Source organism: Schistocerca gregaria, chromosome 5, assembly GCF_023897955.1.
Source record: "Schistocerca gregaria isolate iqSchGreg1 chromosome 5, iqSchGreg1.2, whole genome shotgun sequence".
NCBI lineage: Eukaryota > Metazoa > Arthropoda > Insecta > Orthoptera > Acrididae > Schistocerca > Schistocerca gregaria.
Window position 1 is genome coordinate 117,802,445 of NC_064924.1, and position 25,072 is coordinate 117,827,516.

The 25,072-nt window shown below is 44.1% G+C and overlaps 1 protein-coding gene across 1 annotated transcript in view; it reads left to right on the forward strand.

Moving 5' to 3' along the window:
- Nucleotides 1–2,191: 2,191 nt before the first annotated feature.
- Nucleotides 2,192–25,072, forward strand: part of LOC126272428 (G-protein coupled receptor dmsr-1-like) — a 456,502-nt gene continuing 433,621 nt past the window's right edge. Inside the window, exon 1 of the mRNA XM_049975286.1 lies at nt 2,192–2,327. The gene's annotated coding sequence lies outside the window, so the exon portion shown is untranslated. The remainder of the gene's footprint in view (nt 2,328–25,072) is intronic.

Genomic DNA, 25,072 nt, shown 5'->3' on the forward strand with positions numbered 1-25,072 from the left:
CGGGTGAATGGTTCTGATTGTCAGTAAGTTAACGTGTGGACAGTGGTTCTCTTTTCTTCTTTTTGGACGATTCTCGGACCCATTTTACTCTTTTCCGCTGTCTTCTGTTGCTTGCAAGCTATACCTAACATAATTACAGTACACACTTCGTCATTTGACGATTTTTGTCAGTATTGTAGAATGTGTGAGGTCGCTTCAGTGTACTGAATATCTGACGAAACCGTATCGTCAATAAATAGTGGACCTGTACAGGCCCCTTTCGTAAGCGCAGAACTGGCTTGGAGATGCTAAGCTCACCTCATTGGCAGACACTGCAAGAGACCACATTTTGCATCCCAGTGTGGCTTGCTATTAAAATTCCGAGAGCGCATGTTCTAAGAAGAGTCAACCAGTAAATTGCTTCCTGCTACGTATATCTTGTGAAAACATGGTGAAGATGAAATCTGAGAGATTCGAGACCACATGGTGACTTACCATCTAACTTTCTTCCTGCGAACATTCGCAACTGAAAAACGAAGTGGGATAAGTGACACTATAGCGAAAGCACTCTTTGTGCCACACCATATGGGGACTTGCGTAGTGTAGACATAGGTGTAAAAGTGGACATTCACAAACTTCGAGGCAGTGGATCCCCCAGCACTGCATGGAATTTCGTAATATCATACGCCACGAAGGTAAAGATGATAATTATTCTAAGAGACCTGCAGACCTCAAATTTAGCTTGAATTGACGAATAAACTCGCCGTAAAATTCTAACATGCGAAACTCTAAACGTTCGATCGTTCAGAACCGTAAATCTCCGAAAGTTCTTCATCAATTGCTTTGAAATTTTGACACAGCATTGCATTCGAGTACGTGCGTGTTACATCTACTGGAACGACATCTCGTAATATATAAATACAGAGAATATGTAACATTTAAAAGGGATGCAGAGAGGGAGATTAGGACATATTTCCAATTTCCATAGTTATTCAGCAGTTGTGAAGTAAATAATTCTCGTAGTAAACAATCTGTAAAGCACAGTATAAGCTTGGAGAGGCTCGTGATACAGCTTCATGGTCCGCAGCTCGTGGTCGTGCGGTAGCGTTCTCGAGTACCGCGCCCGGGTTCCCGGCTTCGATTCCCGGCGGGGTCAGGGATTTTCCCTGTGTCGTGATGACGAGGTGTTGTGTCATGTCTATAGATTAGTTAGGTTTAAGTAGTTCTAGGGGACGGATGACCATAGATGGCTCAGAGCCATTTGAACAGTTTTTTAGAAGAGCTTCGTGAAAAATAAGTGTGTGTTCTACTATTGTTGTCGCTGTATCCAGTAATAATGAAAATTATGTTCTCGCTTCAGGCTTGGTTTAATCCATATCGCAAAAATCAGAACCAATGTCGTCCTAAAATAGTGTGACATGACAGACAGTTTTTCGCTCCTCCTGTAGAGCTGGAAGAACAGACCAACGGACATTGAGCCGTCATTTGCGGATTTATTGACTGAATACTTAGATAAGGAGCTAGGTGATCACGGTTCTAATGTATTTGCTGTACAACTAGCGAGAACAACGCTGTGTAATTATTAGAAATTGTAGGATCCTACTTTGTTTTCTATGGGGGATGGGGGTTCGGTGTGAGTATGTGGGACAGGAGGAAGACATGAGTAAAATCCTTCAGAGTCAGGCCAGTTTTTATTAAAATAACTAGAAGAATTGGTGTCACCTGCTATTTTAAGATTCAGTACGTTGCTGCACTAAATTTCGCCGATATCTTTTGTTGACTCCCTGCTGTCAGACAATGGAGAATAAAACGCTGTCTTGGTCAGAGACCACAAAGTTTTTTAGAGGCAAGGACTTTGAAATCAGTACAGACTCCGCTGGAGGTGAAAAATTCATTCTAGAAGCAAATGTGCTATCGGAACTTCTACATCGAAACTTCTGTGGTTGCAGGGGTGTGAGCACAACGTGTGGCTTCACGGATGACAGAGCGGAGGCGAATCTCGGAGCGTCCTTGGTGGTCGGTGTTCTCGTTCTCCCCACTGGTGACGCGATGGCCTCAAGGTGAGGCCGCCCATAAGCTGTTCCTCCCTCGGCGTCCGCGCCTGCAGCCGTTCGCTCGACTGCGCGTGCGCAGCGGCGGCTCGCGCTGGTGTCGCGCTCTGGCGGGCGCCGCCGGCGACAGCGGGGCGTCGCGACGCCGGCCGTCGCCCGGTAGTGTCCCGCTGCGCGCCTCCGCTGCCGCACGCTCTGCACCCACAGGCCACCTGTTGCCAGCCTGTCCCGTCCGTACACCGGCCGTCAGCTCGTGCCCGTGGCGCTACTGTGACGGCGACGCGGTGTGTCAAGCAGGTAGGACACCGCTGCTCAAACGAGTCTTCCTCATGTGCGTGCTTTTTCAGTGCTGTTACTTATATTTTCAGTCACAGAGCGGCTTGGTTTAGCGAAAACATACTGACGTCAAATTCGGGAAGCATACGGTTGAAATCCCCCTCTGATCATCCAGATGCAGGTTTCTCATGACTTCTCGACTTATATCTAATGCTGGCATGGTACATTTAAAAGAACTAATACCTTTTTCCTCTTTCCAGTCAAGAGGTGGGCCTTGGTGGAAAGTCTTGCAGATGCTATTTTGGAAAAGCCTTCTATATATTTTCGAGACTCCTATGCAACAATGTGCTACATCTGTAAAGCCATCGACAAGCCATCAAATCCTAATCTTCCTTCTTTTCTTTTATAATTCTTATATGATTTACCATTTCCTTCTACACAGTAGCTGCAACGTGGTCACAGTTAATTGAACAAAAAGCTGCAGTAACTACTTACCTAACAAAAGCAAAAATTTCCAGTAGACACTGAAACTTCATAGGCAACTTGCAACACAAAGTTTGCACGTGAAAGTTTTACGCAACTTTGCAGTCATCCTTTGTCTGAATACTGCAACGAAAACTACCCCGACATGTGACACATCAGACAAAATAGTTCAAATGCCTCTGAGCACTATGGAACTTAACATCGGAGGTCATCAGTCCCCTAGAACTTAAAACTACTTAAACCTCACTAACCTAAGGACATTACACACATCAATGTCCGAGGCAGGATTCGAACCTGCGACCGTGGCAGTCGCGCGTTTCAGGACTGAAGCGCCTAGAACCGCTCGGCCACCGCGGCCGGCACATCAGACATTACTGTGGATTATATACAGGATGTTTCAAAATTACATCGACAATCTTCGAGGAGATGTAGAAGGTGTTCTGAGGAATGAAATGATGATAGGTACCCAGAAACGTCGTCTAGGGACGCTCCAGATCGTCGAAGTTACAGGGCCGACATCTATATATGTACTGTGTGTAAATACATGGTGATTCCGTAATGATGTTACCAACTTTCACGGATTATGGAGAAGGATAAGAGTATTAATGCTTGGACGAAAACAAGAAAAAATGTCCAGCACTCATGGGCTCTTAAATGCGTACGATGAGAGCTATATGCACTTGTTCAATAAAGAAGATCTATTTCATGCTAGTGAAACTAAAAACGTTCTTATAGCTACTCAGATATGCATTTTAGAAACCATATTTACTGAACATTCTGCTCTTGTTTTGGTACGTGTTTAGTGATAGTGACAGTTGCCTACCCTACAATCATAGCACCAACATTACCGATACATGTCTCCAACTATCTGAGGTTTCAGAACGATTGTCGATTCGTTCGTTTCCGGACCTGTGTCCCTTACGTCAAACTATTACACTCATCCTTCTCCATCATGTCTGACAATTGCTGACATCCGCATTACGTACATATGCAAGCACGGTGGCCTATATCTTCCACGCTGTGTAGCGTCTTTGAATGACGTTTCCGGACACCAGTACCTATCGTCATTTTGTTCATAATGACACCTTCTATACCCCTTGAAGTTTGTCGGTGTAATTAGGAAACAGCATGCATATTGTACATGTATCCTCTTTGTAAAGTGTTATTTTTACTATCACAAGGATTTTAAAAAATTTTGATTAAATGAGCAATAAAATGTAAAACAAAACAAAACATTTCACATTATGCACCTAGGAAATGTGGAAAACAAATGAGAATTTTCAGAAAAACGTAGAAATAGAGTAAGTACGGGATGTTTTCTTCCCACTGATTCTCCTCTTTTTCTGTGTGTTGTGGGTCTTTTGAAAAGTGTCTAATAACACTAGCGGTATCCCGTGAGAATGTGTTGTGCAATTCTTTTGCAGACCCTTTCTTTTTTGCTTAGGATTTCTCATGAGGTAGGCTCGGAGAGATATTTTACCACAGAAGAGAAAATATACGCTTCGCTATTCCATCAGTATTTACGTATATTCTACTGCAACAATCTTCCTGCCACTGCATCTACATCGACAGTTCGCAAGCCACTACACGGTGTGTGGCGGAGGGTACCCGGTGGCAGTACTTGTCATTCCGTTTCCTGTTCCACTCACAAACACCCCTGTTTATTTGCACATATACCCTCTTTGTAAAGTAATACTTTCATTTATAAAAGAATTTTTAAAATTTTAATGAAATATCTCATTTATATTCAATATGGTACGATTTGGGCTAATGAAGAGTAACATTATTTTCCTTAGACGTACCTCTTCCTGCTTTTCTTGTGTAAAACTGACTTCTGAAGCCATTACTTGCGTGCAAACTACATGTTGCTTACGTCAGAGAAGAAAACAGCAACAAGCTGCTTATTCAAATTAAAAGCGCCATGAGGAAATAGCAACATTAAAAGTGGAGTTTTCTTCTCTGCAGTAACCAATCGATAGCTTTTCCTAGTGTCTCATCTCATAAACATAATTCCTTGAAAGCTAGAATAGCATCTGAGTTCACCACTGTAATGGGGAAATTCTTTCCTTTGGTTCTCCACAACAAACTCCTCTCAGCAGTGTGACATTACGAGAGGCGAGTCTGCCAAGCAAATGAACTAAAAAATGGACAAAGCATGTTTTATCGTTTCAGAAAGGAACAATTATGACAGGTAAGTCCGTTACGCACATTTCATGATGATCAACAGCCAGAGACATCATGTTCCAGTGGCTTCATGTATGACCTTTCAAAACAGTCCGTAGAGCTACGCTCCAAACGAAAATTTCCAATTTTGATAGATATGCCCTTTGTGCATCGTGTTCAATTACAGATGCGGAGAGTTACCTTTAAGAAATGTATTACAACTCACTAAACAGATGAATTTTTTATGCAGCACTAAAACTGGCATACGTCGAACGACATTTCTTTAGGTTACCACGGCGATAGTCAAGAGGCAGGAACCACAGTTACACCGAAAATGACGAGAGCCGCCTTAAGTTCCACTGGTTATTGGAAACTGAGCTCTTACAACTATGCAGTGATGACCGTGATGTGCAAAGCTAAGGACCGCCTGGTCGCATTTCTTAGTCTCTTTCTCGTGGAAAATGACCTGTTGAAAGCAGAAAATCGTTAAGTTCTCATCAGTCCTCACAATTTTCTCATTATTATTTAAACCAAGTCTGGTCGTCTCATAGACAGTCATTATAGCTCAATTATTTAAATTCTTGCTGACGACGACTCAGTTATAAAAAAGAAATCAAACGTTATTAAAGATACGAGCATCACATTAAGTAACTGAACTTGGCGTGTGTCAAAAGAGAGATTGGTAACACGGTATGAGACCAAAAGTGAAGAAAATTTATGACTGACATGATGTACACGGTTTTGGTGGTAAAACTAATTTCAAACGAAAGAATGTAAGTATGCTACCCCAAACTTAATATGCATATACAACGATACCAGAGCATTACGTTGCTCAGCTCACCACTAAAACGTGCCTCCCCAGCGTTATTTTCATCTTACAACAGTTAAATGCATACATTAATCAATTCTGTAGAATTTAGTGATAGCACAAACGTATGATGTATATGTACAAATGAAACAAATACAATTACAGTTCTAGCATAGGATGGTATTTACCGACGAATTTTCCTCTTAACTGAATGGAAAATAAACGGCGCTGAAGTACTTGTAAATTCTGTCTTGTATGTTACTACACAGAGTAGGTGAAAATGAAATTAATTTTCATCGGATTCTGTATGTTATCATTGTTCTCATTTGCATAGCCCGAGTGACGTGACCACATGTATTTTACGTTTTTAACTAAGAAAAACCTAATTATATATGAGGGAATAAAAAGAGGGCTGCAGAACGTAATGGATGTTTGGCAAGTGCCGTTATGCACACAATGGTTTAGGTACCGACTGTATTTCTTACATTATAATATCATGAGCATAGTCACGTTCTTCATTTAAAATTGAATTTAGACCTCCATGTATTATTGGACGTATTATACTGACACGCTCATTTGGGAGGTTCTGCTACACTAAATATACTTTCTTTAAGGCAATGCATGTGAAACAGTTGCGTAGCCAATACCTAATATACTACCAACCCGAAGAGTCAGTTTCACATGGACAAGACTGTTGTATTCACGACAGTAAACTTACAAAAATAGTTCAGTAACTAAAACACGCCATATCGTCCTACAAATTAAGATGTGAACGAAACAAATACTTTTCTTTCTTTCGATTTACGAATTTCTTCTGAACAGGAGATTTATACACAGTACACATCATCCATGCAAACTAAGGTCTGTATTTAACAAGACATATTTTCTTATTTTTCGACGGTTTTGTAATACTTCGATGATTGCTATTTTGCTTGTAATAGTACTCATGAAGAAGATTCGCCACCGGAGCTTTCGTGAATTCAGTTATGTAACAGAGCTTTAAGAGTAAAAAGGAAATAAAGATGTACCGTTCATTTTAACGTAATGATTGTAGAATTATCCTTCTATGGAAAATGTGTATATATGAGCTTTCCAATCTCAAAATAATGTCGAACCACAAATATTTGACATAAATGAAAGTCAGACACATCATGAATGTTTTATCGTGATGATGTTTAGGAAATAACGGATGCACAATTATTAAATGCTACTGCACATTGATTTAAAATCAGTATGTATATTTGTGGTTTCCAACAACATTTCAGTAGTTGTGCTTTGCGAATGTGAAAGCTAAATAGTGATACATTTAGTTTCATCATATACCTGCGCCAGCTTGTAAAGGGTGTTTCAAAAATGACCGGTATATTTGAAACGGCAATAAAAACTAAACGAGCAGCGATAGAAATACACCGTTTGTTGCAATATGCTTGGGACAACAGTACATTTTCAGGCGGACAAACTTTCGAAATTACAGTAGTTACAATTTTCAACAACAGATGGCGCTGCAAGTGATGTGAAATATATAGAAGACAACGCAGTCTATGGGTGCGCCATTCTGTACGTCATCTTTCTGCTGTAAGCGTGTGCTGTTCACAACGTGCAAGTGTGCTGTGGACAACATGGTTTATTCCTTAGAACAGAGGATTTTTCTGGTGTTGAAATTCCATCGCCTAGAACACCGTGTTGTTGCAACAAGACGCAGTTCTCAAAGGAGGTTTAATGTAACCAAAGGACCGAAAAGCGATACAATAAAGGATCTGTTTGATAAATTTCAACGGACTGGGAACGTGATGGATGAACGTGCTGGAATTGTAGGGCGACCGCGTACGGCAACCACAGAGGGCAACACGCAGCTAGTGCAGCAGGTGATCCAACAGCGGCCTCGGGTTTCCGTTCGCCGTGTTGCAGCTGCGGTCCAAATGACGCCAACGTCCACGTATCGTCTCATGCGCCAGAGTTTACACATCTATCCATACAAAATTCAAATGCGGCAACCCCTCAGCGCCGCTACCATTGCTGCACGAGAGACATTCGCTAACGATATAGTGCACAGGATTTATGACGACGATATGCATGTGGGCAGCATTTGGTTTACTGACGAAGCTTATTTTTACCTGGACGGCTTCGTCAATAAACAGAACTGGCGCATATGGGGAACCGAAAAGCCCCATGTTGCAGTCCCATCGTCCCTGTATCCTCAAAAAGTACAGGTCTGGGCCGCCATTTCTTCCAAAGGAATCATTGGCCCATTTTTCAGATCCGAAACGATTACTGCATCACGCTATCTGGACATTCTTCGTGAATTTGTGGCGGTACAAACTGCCTTAGACGACACTGCGAACACCTCGTGGTTTATGCAAAATGGTGCCCGGCCACATCGCACGGTCGACGCCTTTAATTTCCTGAATGAATATTTCGATGATCGTGTGATTGCTTTGGGCTATCCGAAACATACAGGAGGCGGCGTGGATTGGCCTCCCTATTCGCCAGACATGAACCCCTGTGACTTCTTTCTGTGGGGACACTTGAAAGACCAGGTGTACCGCCAAATCCAGAAACAATTGAACAGCTGAAGCAGTACATCTCATCTGCATGTGAAGCCATTCCGCCAGACACGTTGTCAAAGGTTTCGGGTAATTTCATTCAGAGACTACGCCATATTATTGCTACACATGGTGGATATGTGGAAAATATCGTACTATAGAGTTTCCCAGACCGCAGCGCCATCTGTTGTTGAAAATTGTAACTACTGTAATTTCGAAAGTTTGTCTGCCTGAAAATGTACTCTTGTCCCAAGCATATTGCAACAAACGGTGTATTTCTATCGCTGCTCGTTTAGGTTGTATTGCGGTTTCAAATATACTGGTCATTTTTGAAACATCCTGTATATGACATTTTTGTGAGATGACGTAACATAAAACTATTAGGAAATGTTTGTGTCTCTGCTGTTCAGGAAAAGAAGTTTTCTAATAGTTTTAGTTCTCCATTTAGTTTTCGTTTTCACTTAATTATTAATTTTCTAATATATGATACTAATTTACAATTAAAACGTTTCAAACTCTTATTTTATGGGAACTGAAAGCCGAGTTCGTTCATATGGCATGTAATAAGAATACGCTTGTTCACATCAACATTATTGCTGCCCGAAATCTTAAATTACACCAAACTAACCAGTAAATATAAGTTTCTATAAGCTTTACTTACGCATGTTCGGTAAAACAATGGCCCTTAAGGCATTAAGTAGTTGAAATAAAGAACTCTAGTGTCTTAAATCTCTACAAGGTTCCTCAGACAGCACAGGTAGGTGGCATTGTTAAAGGCTACTCACTCAACTCTAACTACTCTAGTTTCTGTGAGCATAAGCAACATTAAAGGATAAACATATTGGCAACAGATTCTTCACAGCTCTAATTCCGCACTGATAGGAACATCTGAAAGACGACAATTTATCGAAACGGATCGATGAAGAAAAATCGGGTCTAATTCCCCGACAGCTTCCTTTCATTTAACCTGATCAGTAATGCACACTGCAATCGACGTTATGCTGGTCGACTCTTGTCATGGAAAGCCTTAGCATTATAACCACATCCTTCATTACGCATGACCTTTGTCAGCCGACGGGGGTAATTGGCAGCAAATATCCGAATGCGGAACTGGTAAACCTTGCAGATTACGTTGAGGTGCTTGTGACATGTATGCCCTTGTTCGAATAGATTCCATACCTGTTCGATGAGGTCGATATCGCAGGGAGAACTTCTGTAATTCATAATGACAGCTCTGAAACACGGGCTACTCTTGACCTATAATTAACAAGGAATTCTACAGAAGAATTATCAACTTTGTGTATTATTTGTGTACCAAATTCATTGAAATAACGTGAATATTAAAACAGTTGAGTTGATAGGATGTAGAAAACGAGATCATCTCAGCTTACCATGTTGAGATGACAGTCTCAATGGGCACCTAAATTCCATTGCAGTGCTGCAAAATGAGGTTCGGACTTGCTAAGAAATGAGTGAAATACTTTTCTTGGAAATCTTTGTTACAATCTTAGATGCTATATCCATATCCACAACAATTTTTCTTATAAACTAACCACGTTCTTGAAATATTTGCATAAACAGTGAACAATCTTTTTAGTAGGTCCATTGTGTAACTTCACTGCAACTTAGAACAACTTTCTCTGCCGCACCTAGAGCCAGTATACATGCAAAGACAATAACATTCCTTTTATGTTAAAACGTAAATTGTGAAATTAACGTTTTTGTACATAAAAACTACACTCCTGGAAATGGAAAAAAGAACAGATTGACACCGGTGTGTCAGACCCACCACACTTGCTCCGGACACTGCGAGAGGGCTGTACAAGCAATGATCACTCGCACGGCACAGCGGACACACCAGGAACCGCTGTGTTGGCTGTCGAATGGCGCTAGCTGCGCAGCATTTGTGCACCGCCGCCGTCAGTGTCAGCCATTTTGCCGTGGCATACGGAGCTCCATCGCAGTCTTTAACACTGGTAGCATGCCGTGACAGCGTGGACGTGAACCGTATGTGCAGTTGACGGACTTTGAGCGAGGGCGTATAGTGGGCATGCGGGAGGCCGGGTGGACGTACCGCCGAATTGCTCAACACGTGGGGCGTGAGGTCTCCACAGTACATCGATGTTGTCGCCAGTGGTCGGCGGAAGGTGCACGTGCCCGTCGACCTGGGACCGGACCGCAGCGACGCACGGATGCACGCCAAGACCGTAGGATCCTACGCAGTGCCGTAGGGGACCGCACCGCCACTTCCCAGCAAATTAGGGACACTGTTGCTCCTGGGGTATCGGCGAGGACCATTCGCAACCGTCTCCATGAAGCTGGGCTACGGTCCCGCACACCGTTAGGCCGTCTTCCGTTCACACCCCAACATCGTGCAGCCCGCCTCCAGTGGTGTCGCGACAGGCATGAATGGAGGGGCGAATGGAGACGTGTCGTCTTCAGCGATGAGAGTCGCTTCTGCCTTGGTGCCAATGATGGTCGTATGCTTGTTTGGCGCCGTGCAGGTGAGCGCCACAATCAGGACTGCATACGACCGAGGCACACAGGGCCAACACCCGGCATCATGGTGTGGGGAGCGATCTCCTACACTAGCCGTACACCACTGGTGATCGTCGAGGGGACACTGAATAGTGCACGGTACATCCAAATCGTCATCGAACCCATCGTTCTACCATTCCTAGACCGGCAAGGGAACTTTCTGTTCCAACAGGACAATGCACGTCCGCATGTATCCCGTGCCACCCAACGTGCTCTAGAAGATGTAAGTCAACTACCCTGGCCAGCTAGATCTCCGGATCTGTCCCCCATTGAGCATGTTTGGGACTGGATGAAGCGTCGTCTCATGCGGTATGCACGTCCAGCACGAACGCTGGTCCAACTGAGGCGCCAGGTGGAAATGGCATGGCAAGCCGTTCCACAGGACTACATCCAGCATCTCTACGATCGTCTCCATGGGAGAATAGCAGCCTGCATTGCTGCGAAAGGTGGATATACACTGTACTAGTGCCGACATTGTGCATGCTATGTTGCCTGTGTCTATGTGCCTGTGGTTCTGTCAGTGTGATTATGTGATGTATCTGACCCCAGGAATGTGTCAATAAAGTTTCCCCTTCCTGGGACAATGAATTCACGGTGTTCTTATTTCAATATCCAGGAGTGTAGAAATTCATGCGTTGTTGAAGAATACGATTTATGTTTATATTATTATTTATTATTTTAGCCATTTCTGTTTCAACTGAACTTAAGAATATCTGACTGGCCGGAGCGGCCGTGCGGTTCTAGCCTCTATGGTCTGGAACCGGGTTACGGCTACGGTCGCAGGTTCGAATCCTGCCTTGGGCATGGATGTGTGTGATGCCCTTAGGTTAGTTAGGTTTAATTAGTTCTATGTTCTAGGCGACTGATGACCACAGAAGTTAAGTCGCATAGTGCTCATAGCCATTTGCACCATTTTAAGAATTTCTGGATGACTAATATTTACGGAACTACCGTAATTATGTCTGCTGAGTATATTCAGATTGCTAAAATAAACTTAAGATAGAACGATGAGACGCTAATAACTGAAAATAGCGTAGATACGACGCCCTCCATGCAAAAACCGAGATTAGCATGAAGTTACGCAACGGTACCGAAAATTTCATATGAGAAAACGTGTTCGATGGATGCAGTAATTATTACAGGATATGAAACTGCGTTAATGCTGCAGTGCAGTATGGTTTAAGTCTTGTGCTTTGTGTAATTATTCCACACGGATTCGCTACTGGAAATGCAATTCATCGGTAATTGTAAAGATATAGTGCACGGATTACCTCCTGCAAGAATGGCAAGTCCCTAAGAGGTTTTGGTTGATGTCAAGCTTTGAATAATACTGCGTATGAAATCGCATATTCTGTAATAATCAGAGCGGCTGTACATTAGTTTGTATGAGGCAGCCTAGACCTGGGGTGGGTATAACTTAAATATTTTGGAAGGCGAATGGCGACTTGTAAGTAGCCATAATAAATTTTCATCTCCAACGATGTTAAAAACCTTTGTAATATTGACTTTTCAGTCGTTTTCACTAATTAAGAATACTGGAATATATTACAGTTTCTTCCTTTCCCTGCGAAGTAGGATGGAAGGATGGGGTGGGGGGTGGTGGGGGGCGGTGAGCGTTGGCACCCCCTTGCCCCCATGGGTGTTGGTGATGCTCTTGTGTAATACATCGAGTTTCCATTCACTGCCTGGGCAGCCATATCGACTTAACACCCGAGCTGCGATGGCCGACAGAATCGGATGTCACAGTGGCAAAGTAGCTAAAAAGAGTATGAATGTGCTGCAGAACACAGGACATAAACAGCTACAAAGGAAGCACCATAGGTATAATGGTGAAATCCGAATTAAAATGATTTTAAAACATGGATATTTGGATATTTCTCTGTTATACCACCTACACGGCCATTTATCTGTAAAATTCTGTATTTCTGTCAAATGGATGTTTGAATGTTTCCCGAAGAAGGAACTTAAATGAAAGACACTTTGTACAAAAACTATCTGGTATTGCCAATTCAAGACGCATAGCTTTTTTGACACTACATCTTGTTGACTCAGTATGCTTATAAAATGTCAAGCAGCTGGTCAAGTACGTGACCGAGATTTCATCAGCTCCCTTCAGTCTGTTATCTGCTACCAATTTTCTGCACCGAAATACAGAGCTTAATCAAAATACGCTTTGTAAAAAATGTATGCCGAATGCATAAGGTTACGTTCACACATCGCTTAATTACGTCATTGAAACACAACTGTACTTCAGCTACCAGTAAGGGAATAATGTACAGTAAATGATTAACTTTTATTTTTGGAAAGACGTGACTAAGTATTACGTATATTAAGCTATATGCCCCTCCCCTAATTAATTTATTTTCGACGAGAAAAAGAAAATAATCATTACTTACATATGAACAACACTCTTATTTTTTAAACAGAACCCTATGCTTTGTGTTGTCCGGCCCGATAACTGAGTAGTCAGCGCGGCGGTCTGTCATGCCAAGGGGCACGGGTTCGATTCCCGGCTGGGTCGGAGATTTTCTCCACTCACGGACTGGGTGTTGTGTTGTCCTCAATTTCATTCATCCTCATCAATGGAAGGCAACGGGGAACCGCCACTGGAATCACTTCCCTAGAAGCTCATGCGGTGGAACCCTCTGACGAGGCTTTCCCCATGACAGGACCTGCCGTAGGTCAGAACACAAAGTTAAGTTATACATTGTATTCGCTAATCTAGTTCCTCTCTTCTAAACCTGTTAAAAAAGTATTACATGTTCACATAAACACAGCATTCATCTTAATAAGAAACACAAATGGTTATTTTTTATACAATTTAGTAGTGTTGAGTGTGGCTTTACTCTGTATGGTACCGAGCGACTTTGCGCTGTTAGCACACTTGACTCACATTCGGGAGGACTGCAGTTCAAATCCGCGTCCGGCCATCCGGATCTAGGTTTTCCATGATTTTCCTAAATCGCTTCTGGCAAATGTCAGGATGGTTCCTTTGAAAGGGCACGGTCGACTTCCTTCTTGATCCTTACCTAATGCGGTGGGACCGATGACCTCGGTGTTTTGTCCCCTTCCCCAAAATCAACCAACTAACCAACTCTGCGGGGTGAGCGGCGGTGACAACAGGCCATGGGGTCCAGTAGAAACATTGTTGACCAAAAAAAGACGTTTACAGAACTTAAGTGGCGCTCAGTTTCGTCGTCTCAGTGAGGCAAACACGCCTCATTCTATTGACCACGCGATTATAAAGGCGGTTAGAGGGTGGCCGGCAGCTTCAGTAAGCCAACTGAGCGGCGTTGCGTGTCGTGGTGTGACAGTGACTCTCCAGCGAACGGCCTCTCCCTTCGACTCGGCCGCACACGGGCTCACCGCGGCATCGCCTGCTGACTGCTGTGCGTGGGATGTACCCGCTGTCCTCTCCAGCAGAGGGATGGTGGCTGGTGCTGAACCACCACCCACAAGATCCCAGTACTGGTGGCAACAGACCTAACAAGGACTCAAACACATGGCTCCTGCTGGCGACGCCCAGTACACTCGTCGTCCATCGTGGGGGTGCTTATGGACTACGAAGAAGTACCTATGCTTTTAGACCTGTGTATACGCATCTGGTGAGCTCTTGGCACACCGGAACCTGGCATTAACTCACGTAGCCCATAGCGAGAGTCTTGCACTGGTGTGGTGACATCGGCGCACCTTTGGAGCCATTACTAGTGTGCTATGCAGATTTCTACTGAGCGTGGCTATCAATGCTTTGATAAATAAGTTCTTCTAACCTATATGTCGCCACACTGCAGTTGCCAGTCCGCTGTTGCTATTGCAATTGTCCACAGTGGCTTTCCTGCCACATGATGTTAACTTCACTAAAACTAGGTAGCCGCACTACACTGGCGCCCTCAATGGAGAAGACCTAGTCACGACCTCGTTGTCTACTATAAATACGTCAAACCTTAATCCATGGAATAAGTACGCGCTAATCAACTGATACTCCTAAACACTACTCAGTTACTACAATAACCTTTAAAAATTCTGTAATTTTCGTCCGTTTGTTGCGGAATTTGATCAGCAGGAACTTCAACTACCTATGGTTCAGGTTCGAGAACGACTCGTTTACCCGACGGGAGATCCTCGTCACACGTCGTCTGATAAGAGCCAGAGTCACCATGACGCTCGAAGTCACGGTTACCTACCGTTTACCACCCTGACAGTTTTCCAAATGCTGCACTAAAAACTCCGCAGTGATCCACAACTCCTGCGCAGTTATCGTCTGACTTAGTGACTGGGCTACGATTGGTTCATAGGTATTCTTCAGGAAGCGAATGTCTTGTTCAGGTAGTAGCTGTGACGGATCGTCTGTATGTGTTACATTTAACAGAGTTACCACCTTAGTACCTGGTAAACGGCGACCCGTTGATCAATGTCCCCGTCTCTTAACTGCAACTGGCTCACTCCCATGCGTTTTCCCTTATCTTAGCTACTGACAACCATTAGTGTGCCGTTGTATACCGACTACATCCAGCACAAACCCGTTTTCTGGGAATACAGTTTCGGTTTCATCACCCCTTTCCAGCGTAGACAACACTCTGCCTTGGCCCCTACGTGAGCCGGGCGGAGGGGCCTCGCGTTTTAAAGCGCCATGTCACCGAGTGCGTGGCACGTCCCCCCGGAGGTTGGAGTCCACCCTCGAGTGTGTGTGTGTGTGTGTGTGTGTGTGTGTGTGTGTTTGTGTGTGTGTGTGTGTGTGTTTTAATTTCGCGAGTAGGCCACATGTTGACGATCCTCCTCTGTCATTCCTGTAGCTCACTACGTATCGATCCCCGTCTTGCGCCACTAGTAACACCTCATTGTCTCTTGTATGTATTGTATTGTATGTTAACCGGGGACCTACAAACGACGGAGAGACTCCGTCCCCGCCACAGCTGCAGTGGTCCACAACCCCACGACGACTACCGCAGTCCACTTCACCCCTCCGACGCCCCACAGTGTCTTATTGTGCGGTTCGGCCCCCAGTGGACCCCCTAGGGAACGTCTCACACCAGACGAGCGCAACCCCTATGTCTGCGTGGTAGAGTATTGGTGGTGTACGCATACGTGGAGAACTTGTTTGCGCAGTAATCTCTGACATGGTGTAACTGAGGCGGAATAAGGGGAACCAGCCCGCATTCACAGAAGCAGATGGAAAACCGCCTAAACAGCATTCACAGAGCAGCCGGTTCACCGGACCTCGACACAAATCCGCCGGGCGTATTCGTGCCGAGGAACAGGCGCTTCTTCCCGCCCGTAAAGTCGTGCGTTAGACCGCACGGCCAACCGGGTGGGCTCATTGTGTCTTACTTACACAAACTTCGAAACTTCCTCTAGTTTCGCAGTTAAACAGTGTACGCTTCTCTGCGACCGGTATCCTCTCTGACACATACAGCCACGCACTGCCTGTTGTTACAGCCATACTCGCTCCATGGTATTCAAGTTCTGTCTTCTCAGGTCTGCCACTCACTGCAGTTCTGGTCGTAATTCCAACCGCAACTTTCTCAACTCATTCAGGTATAGCTCAAATAACACAAAGACTAGACTTAACTGCTAATGTAGTGCCTAATGAACAACTTTCTGAGAGTCCGTCTTTTTCACTTTTGCTTACTAAATACTGTCCCCTAACGACTTCAACAGTATTGCCTGCGTCATTCTAGCGTCCAGTATTTGTACCCTTGTTTGAGCCGCGTCTAAATCTGTTTAGAGTAATATCTGATGCTCTGGCACAATCCATCACTTCCTTCACAAGCTGTGGAAATGTATTTTCAACAGGCCAATCTCCAAACTCACAACCTATGTGGAATACTACTCCAGAATAGGGTAAGCAGCCATCATATTCTTACTAGTTAATGGCAGTAGTGGTAACAGAAGACACTGCAAGACTACATGGGGCCTCCCGTATGTTATGGAAGGCGACAGGCGACTATGGGTTACAGCCCCGACAGCAATCACTTAACTAGCGAACCTTGCTACTTGATTGCCTGCCACTTGCATCTGCTAAATTGATTTCGCCCTTTGACTGTGTCTGTCGTTGATAGCCTGCCTTAGAGTTTATCGCATTTATCAGTATCCAAATGTACTTGGATGCTGAAATAATATTATTGAGTTGGTGGCCATGTCATTATTTATTCAGTTGTTGGTGGATGATTCATATGTCAACATGGGATTGATCTTTTACAAATGTTAGCCGGCCAGGATGGCCGAGCGGTTCTAGGCGCTACAGTCTGGAACCGCGCGACCGCTACGGTCGCAGTTCGAATCCTGCCTCGGTCTTGGATGTGTGTGATGTCCTTAGGTTTAAGTAGTTCTACGTTCTAGGGGACTGATGGCCTCCGAAGTTAAGTCCCATAGTGCTCAGAGCCATTTGAACCATTTTTTTAACAAATGTTATAGCACAAGAAATACATGTTAAGCATGATGACAAAGAAGAACAGAAATTGATGGCACTTGATGTCTTGGGTGAAAAAGCAACATAAAATATTGCTCTTAAATATAGAGAACAGTGTGAGAGTGACACGTCCTCTCTCACAATATTTCCTCAAAGCATCTGTAGACTGCTTTGGTATAATAGTAATTTTTGCCTCGCTTTCTTCTTATAATGTTGGCTTACTGTTGATTGGCAGAATTCTCTGCAATCAGCTGCAAAGACTGTGGTCTTCTATACAACCTCCGATCAGCTGGTGCTTCGTTCCCCAGTGGAATACTGTGTCGTATCACGTGCATTGCCATCAATGGTCCTTGAGAAAGGGACAAGTCTTGAAATTCTAACAACCCTTCTCCTATCTGTACCCTTCTGGTCCCCCTTACATGCCTCACCTTCTCACAAAATGCATTTGTAGCATTATGTGTCCTACAGCCCACATCTCAAGTGCACAAACTTCCTCAAACAGAGTTTCAAATGTTGCCCCTAAAATTCCCCTTAACTACTTAATCTACTCAGCACCTAAATCTAATATCTCATTGTCTTTCAAACAGTCAGTACACAATAGCACACGAACCAATAAGTCAGGCTTCACACTCACTCACGGCGACTTGTCGGTGGGTCCGTCTAGTGTCTGTTGGTTGTTTTGTCATCGGATCGAGAATGGTAGGGCCGAGTGCCTGTCTGACCTAAGTGAACGTTACTATTTCAAGTGCTGGCCGACCGCCGAAAATTTGAGCGCCGTTAGCTGCACTGCCTTTTCTTATTTTCTGTTGTATGTATTTGTATGACTCATAGCCGATGGTTTTGAATTAAAGTTGAATTATTTTTGGTGGTGTTTTAAGTCATGGGCCTTCAGCCGCTTTAAAAACTGAAGTTCCTTGCTTTTCAAGTGTTTGATTGTTTGGGGCCTTCAGCCTAATTTAAGACAAGGCTTTAATGTTTAAATTTATTTTACCTTGAGTTTTAAGTCATGATGTCTTTAGCCGTTTTTAAATTAATGATGTTTGTCTTTCGAGCATCACAGTGTTTGGGGACTTCAGCCTTATTGAAGATAAGGCCTTGTGCCTTGTATTTTTTTATTTACTTTTACCTTGAAACTTAAGTCATCGGCCATGAGCCGTCTTTAAATTAAGGTTGTTGCTTTTCAAGTGTTAGATTTTTGGGCCTTCGCCCTAATTATAAAACTTACTTAATGTAAGGCCATCTGCCTTCTAAATATTCTCTTTGGCGTCTGAATTTTGAGTTAATGGCCTTTAGCCGTTTTTTTCTTAATTAAAGTGGTTGTGCCCCTAAGGCATAAGATATTGTGGCGTATTCGACCGATAACTAAGTTCAAGAATTAGAAGTATTATGTTTGGTCAATAAATAAAGTTACATGTGTTCGAGTGTCGCTGATAGCCGCTCATTTTGGCCCCTTGCCACAATTCTACTTGCCGGCCGCGGTGGTCTTGCGGTTCTAGGCGCGCAGTCCGGAACCACGCGACTGCTACGGTCGCAGGTTCGAATCCCGCCTCGGGCATGGATGTGTGTGATGTCCTTAGGTTCGTTAGGTTTAAGTAGTTCTAAGTTCTAGGGGACTGATGACCTCCGATGTTAAGTCCCATAGTGCTCAGATCCATTTGAACCATTTTTGAACCACAGTTCCACTTACCTGTCCTGTCCTGCGGGTTTAGGAGGGCGTCTCAGGTTCCATCAACCGCCATCCACTAAATATATCAAGGCAAGTGACAAATGCAGCTCTTTGTCCAACAAAAACGTGTACTCTCTACCACCCATTACATCCACTATGGCACGCACTGCCTTTTCTTTCGTTTTCAATGCATTTGCTTTTACTGGAAATGGCTTTTGGTTGATCTGGAGTTCCCCTTTAAGTTTTACAGACGTATATTACCACCCAGTCCCGACTCATATATCTGCTGCTCATCCATTCTACCTCTATTACAATACTCACTAAACTTCCAGCAGTTTGTACCATCCGTATTATGCAATAGCTGGCAGCAGAACATCTGCCCATGGCCCATTCGCCAACAGTTGAAACGTCTTATATTTCATGCAAACACATTTCTCTGATCCCCTACTCCTGAAGAAACATCAAATTCCTCATCCTCCAATACAGGCCGAACTGCTACATGAATATCCTTAGGCACGCCACTGCGCAGCTTGCTGCACATCTCTGGTATTAAACCCTTCAGGAGAGCATGATACACCAGTTGTTTGGCTTCCGGTATCAACACCTTGATAAACTCCTCACTCATACATAATCTTCTCACTCATACATCTCCACATTAAGTTCCATAATCGTATCGGCAGGCACCCTGTGACGCTGACAGCAGGCTGAAGGAGAGGCTCTGTAGGCCACAGCTGAGGCCAGTGGCCCTGCGTGTTGCATTGCAACTGCATTCCACCGGGGAATGACCTCTTCTTGTGATTCAGCCCCACATGAACTATCTACAATGTTTGCTTTGAGCAGTAGGTGACCCTCTGCCATCGAGCGGGAGTCGGAACTCACTGCTGGTAGTGGCTGACCCAACCTGGACTTGGGTCTCATGTCTGCTGTTGGCGACGCCCATTCCAATAGTCGTCTGCTGTGGTTCTGCCTCAAAATCCAGACATATGTACACGCAACTGGCACGCATTTGTTACACTAAAACATTTCATCTAGTCACGTAGCACATAACAACAGTCTCGTATTTGTATGGTGACACTGACCCAATGTGTATGGCGGTTACTACTACGAGCTGCAGTTTTCCGCTGAGCATTTCTAGCCCGTCTCATAGACCTTTCACATGAATTCGGAGCCACATGTTGCCACATTCCAGCTACCAGCCCATGGTTGGCATTGCTATTCTCCATGGTGGCTTTCTTACCCCTTCTTATTAATTTCACTGGGTACTGGTACTGTGGTAGTATTGTAATCTACTGTGTGCAGGAAGAGGGTGTACAACAATCATAGGTGACCATGGATAGTGCAGCTGCACTGGTGTACACGTCACATGAAACAATTCATCACTGCTTCCATTGCTAATACTGAAGTGAATTCCAAGCAAGCATGCGACATTCCTGCACATTCTATGGAGTTATGAGAATATCAAAAGTATTTTATTTCATTCCCAAAGACATAAGTCAAGAGATACTAAGTCAGGAGATGGAGGAACACACTGTTCCTCACGACCAATCCGTCTGGCAGGATCCCTTCAGTTCAGAACTACAAGTGCACGCAAGGCATTGTGTGCTGAACATCCATCGTGTTGGTACCATGTAATCATTCTGGTTCTCATCGGCACTTCATTCAGAAAACAAGAAATAATTCATCTGAGGAAGTTGGCACATGTACTGCCCATTAGGTAGACATTGATGAACTGAGTACTAATACTTGAAGTACATGCACTCAACACTAGACTAAAAACTCTCCACCAGCATTAGCAGATGTATCATGTCTCTAATGCGCCGTGGCTAAAAGCTGGAAAAATACTGCATGTTCCATGTATATGTCCTTTGTTTGAGAAGGAACATTCATCGGTAAAAAGAACATTGCAGAAGAAGCTGTGGTTGCCGAAGATTTGCTGTTGTGCCCACTGACAGAGCGGACACGATTCTGAAATGATTACGATGAAATTTTTGGTATAAGTGAACATGAGACAGGTGAGCTGGTGACGTGTTCAAATGAGGTACACACTTGTTTTAGGAACGCCATCGACTGCTCAGGTATGGAATCACTGCAACGGAAGTGGGAATAGTAGGTTTGAAGACTTGATACTTGTTGACTCCCTCTCAGTAGTGAAATAATGTGGTTTATCTATTTCAGCTTAATTAGAATAGAATCTGCCTTGCACAAACCTTTCCACACAAACGATTACAGCATTTAAGGTACACATGTTTATACCAAGAGGAGGAACCAGACATAAACTCAGTGCTGCAACATATTATGGAATAACCTTCCTTGAATGATAAGCGTTCATCTAACTTGGATACGTGAGTTATAACACATACCTACCTTCAGATACAACGTCCTTGAAGTCCAGACGCACATTTTTCACCTTTTGAAGCTAACTGTAGTTACATATGATGCAACAGTGCCTACGTTGCACTTCCATATGTAAACCTAATTGAACCTTAGATGACTACAGCAATATGCTGGGAGAGGTCAGTAAACCCTTATAGAAAGAAAAAATTAAATTTGTATAATCATATATATTGTTAGGCCCCTCTTGTCCTCCAGTGAAGTTGTTGCCATTCGCTGTAACACTTATGTGAAGTCCTCAACAGACCTCATCAGAAATCAGGGAGCTTGCAAGGCTAAATCAAATTCCGACTGATAAAAGAATTCCAATCTACCGAATTAAGTAATCGCACCAAATAATACCACCACTTTGTTATTTCGCCTTGCCGGACTTACACAAGAACCGTCAGGATAGTTTTTCTATCTGTCGCCAATAATACACGCCATTTCTGCAAGACACAAGCTATGCTAACCCTACAGGCACGATACGACAGCCATAATCGAGAACATATAAATACACTGAGCCAACAGAATTAGATTTTCTCTCTGCAGCGAAGTGTGTGCTCATATAAAACTTCCTGGTAGATTAAAACTGTGTGCTGGACACAGACTCGAACTCGGGACCTTTCCCTTTCGCGATCAAGTGCTCTACCAACTAAGCTACCCAAGCACGACTCACGCCCCGTCCTCACAGCTTTACTTCTTCCAGTATCTCGTCTCCTACCTTCCAAACTTTACAGAAGCTCTCCTGCGAACCTTGCAGAACTAGTTCTCCTGAAAGAAAGGATATTGCGGAGACATGGCTTAGCCACAGCCTGGGGGATGTTTCCAGAATGAGATTTTCACTCTGCAGCGCAGTGTATGCTGATATGAAACTTTCTGGCAGATTAAAACTGTGTGCCGGATAGAGGCTCGAACTCAGGACTTTGCCTTTCGCGGGCAAGGTAGGAAGGTAGTTAGGAGACGAGATACTGGCAGAAGTAAAGCTGTGAGGACGGGGCATGAGTCGTTCTTGGTAGAGCACTTGTCCGCTAAAGGCAAAAGTCCCGAGTTCGAGTTTCGGTCTGGCACACAGTTTTAACCTGCCAGGAAGTTTCACTGAGCCAAATAATTATTGGATAATTAGCCTCGTCGAAATTACCGACATTTTATGAAGTGTTGACATATGGCACGATGTAACATTTGTTCAGTTAGTCTACGGAGGGTAGACAAGAATACGAAAACATCAAAGATGCAACACATTTCTACATTATTCCGATATAGGAAAACTATTGGGGCTCAAAACAGCTTACTGTCATCTCGGAACAGATAAATAAAGGTCGTGTATGGTTTTCGAGGGACTCTTATAGCATTATTCCAGCAAAAATAAGGGAAAATTGAGGAAGCGATGACAGAGATGAATAGCAATGAGGCCTCTTTATCTCCAACGTAGATCACAAAGGTTCAACCGCATTGAGATATGGTGACTGCGGTGGTCAGAGAAGACGCCAAAATTTATCTTCGTCCCCACAGAACCTTTCCTGGATGATGCGAGCTGCGTGAACAGGGGACCCATCACCTTGTAGTACACCACCATAATTGAGAACCAAACATTGCACCATGGTGCGAACCTGATCAGTCAAAATGGTCGCATAATCCTTGGCAATAATAACATCTCACAGAGTAACAATGAGGCCTAGGGAGTACCACAATAGGAACACTACGATATGGCTGGACAAATCATGGCCGTATGCCCACCATGTTTCACACTGCAGTTCTGTAGTGACTTTCGCAGCTGTTAACCTCTTACTTTTCTTCACAATCTTCAACTACCACGTGTAACGATCACTCAGCACACACGCTCGTCCGTTTCGTGTTTGAGTGGATTGATATCCTCTGCTATACCCGCAGGACAGGACAGATAGTTTAATTTGTGGAAAGGGGCCACAATGAGTGTCTGTCAGTTGCACTCGAACATACTACTTTTACTCATTTGACTAACATTATGCGGCTGGCCCCGGCGGAGGTTCGAGTCCTCCCTCGGGCATAGCTGTCCTCTATAGCCCTTTCCCTGGATTCATACATCTGCCTGTTGGCAAGTTGTGTCTGCCCTCGGTAACTGCGTCTACCTTTTAGTTTGTGCTTTTAGTGACCGTAGGCTGGCCCTCAGAAAAATTTTCCCAAAAGGCGTTGTGAAGCCTGTCATGATGACGTGGTCATGATGACGTGGTGGTCTAGGGATCTCTATCGTCCCACCAGAGCGGCAATGGTCACCTGCTTGCTGCCTTTGGACGATAGATACCACAAATTCTGATTTCAGTGCTTGTAAACTACAATTCTGATCACCATAAGGTTTCCACCCCATAGTCTTAAAAAAATGACCGAACCCATACACCTTCTGTTACAAACGTTTCAATTCTTTTGCCTACAGAAGCAAGTGTATCGGCAGTGAGCGAGGTGAGTTATTGCCCATCTCACTGTCACGTCTCATACTTCGGCTCTACTTGTTCTGCGGTGACTATGTAGCCTCTGGCACGAAACTTCCCATATCTAGAAGCGTCAGAACAGGACGAGAAAAAACATCCATCTGCAAGATACGGGTTATGGTCACGATATCGCTCTCTATAGAGTTTTGCCGCCACGCAGAGCTATACGCATACCTCTACCACAATAAAAAAAGTAATGGTGATGCAGCGTTTAATCAAGGACTGCCTTTACAGCATGTGACATGTCATTTGAAAGTGCTCTAGAACTGCGCCAGCTGACCCGTACTGTAAGTAGAAAAACATTACTGCAATTACTATTCTGATGTTCTCGTAACTTACATTCTTAATAAACTGAAGAGCCGAAGAACTGGCATAGGCATGCATATTCAGATACAGAGATATGTAAACAGGCAGAATACGGCGCTGGGATCGGCAACGCCTACATAAGACAAGTGTCTGACGCAATCGTTATATCGGTTACTGCTGCGACAATGTCACACTATCAAGATTTAAGTGAGTTTGAACGTAGTGTTATAGTCGGCGCACGAGCGATGGGACACAGCATCACCGAGGTAGCGATGAACTGGGGATTTTTCGGTACGACCATTACACCAGTGCACCGTGAATATCAGGAATCCGGTAAAACATCAAATCTCCGAGATCGCTGTGGCCTGGAAGTGATCCTGCGAGAACGGGACCAACGTTGACTGAAGAGAATAGTTCAGTCTGACAGAAGTGAAACGCAGCCATAAATTTCTGCTGAATTCGATGCTGGGCTATCAACAAGTGTCAGCGTGATAACTATTCAACGAACCATAATCGATATGGACTTTCTTAACCCAAGGCCCACCCGTGGACGCTTGATGACTGCGCGAAACAAAGCTTTAAGCCTCGGCTGGGTCCGTCAACACCGACATTAGGCTGCTGATGACTGTAAACATGTTATCTGGCCGGAGGAATCTCAATTCTAATTCTATCGAGTGGATGGACGTGTACGGGTGTGGAGACAGCCTCACGAATCCGTGGACCCTGCATGTCAGCAGGGGCTGTTCAAGCTGTTGTAGGCTCTGTAATGGTGTTGGGCATGTGCAGTTGGAGCGATATGGGACCCCTCCTACGACTAGATACGACTCTGACAGGTGACAAGTACGTAAGCTCCTGTCTGAACACTTCCATCCATTCATGTCCATTGTCTATTCCGACTAACTTGGGAAATTCCAGCAGGACAATGCGATATCCCGCACGTCCAGAATTTCTACAGAGTATCTCCAGGTACACTCTTCCGAGTTTAAACACTTCCACTGGCCACGAACGTTATTGC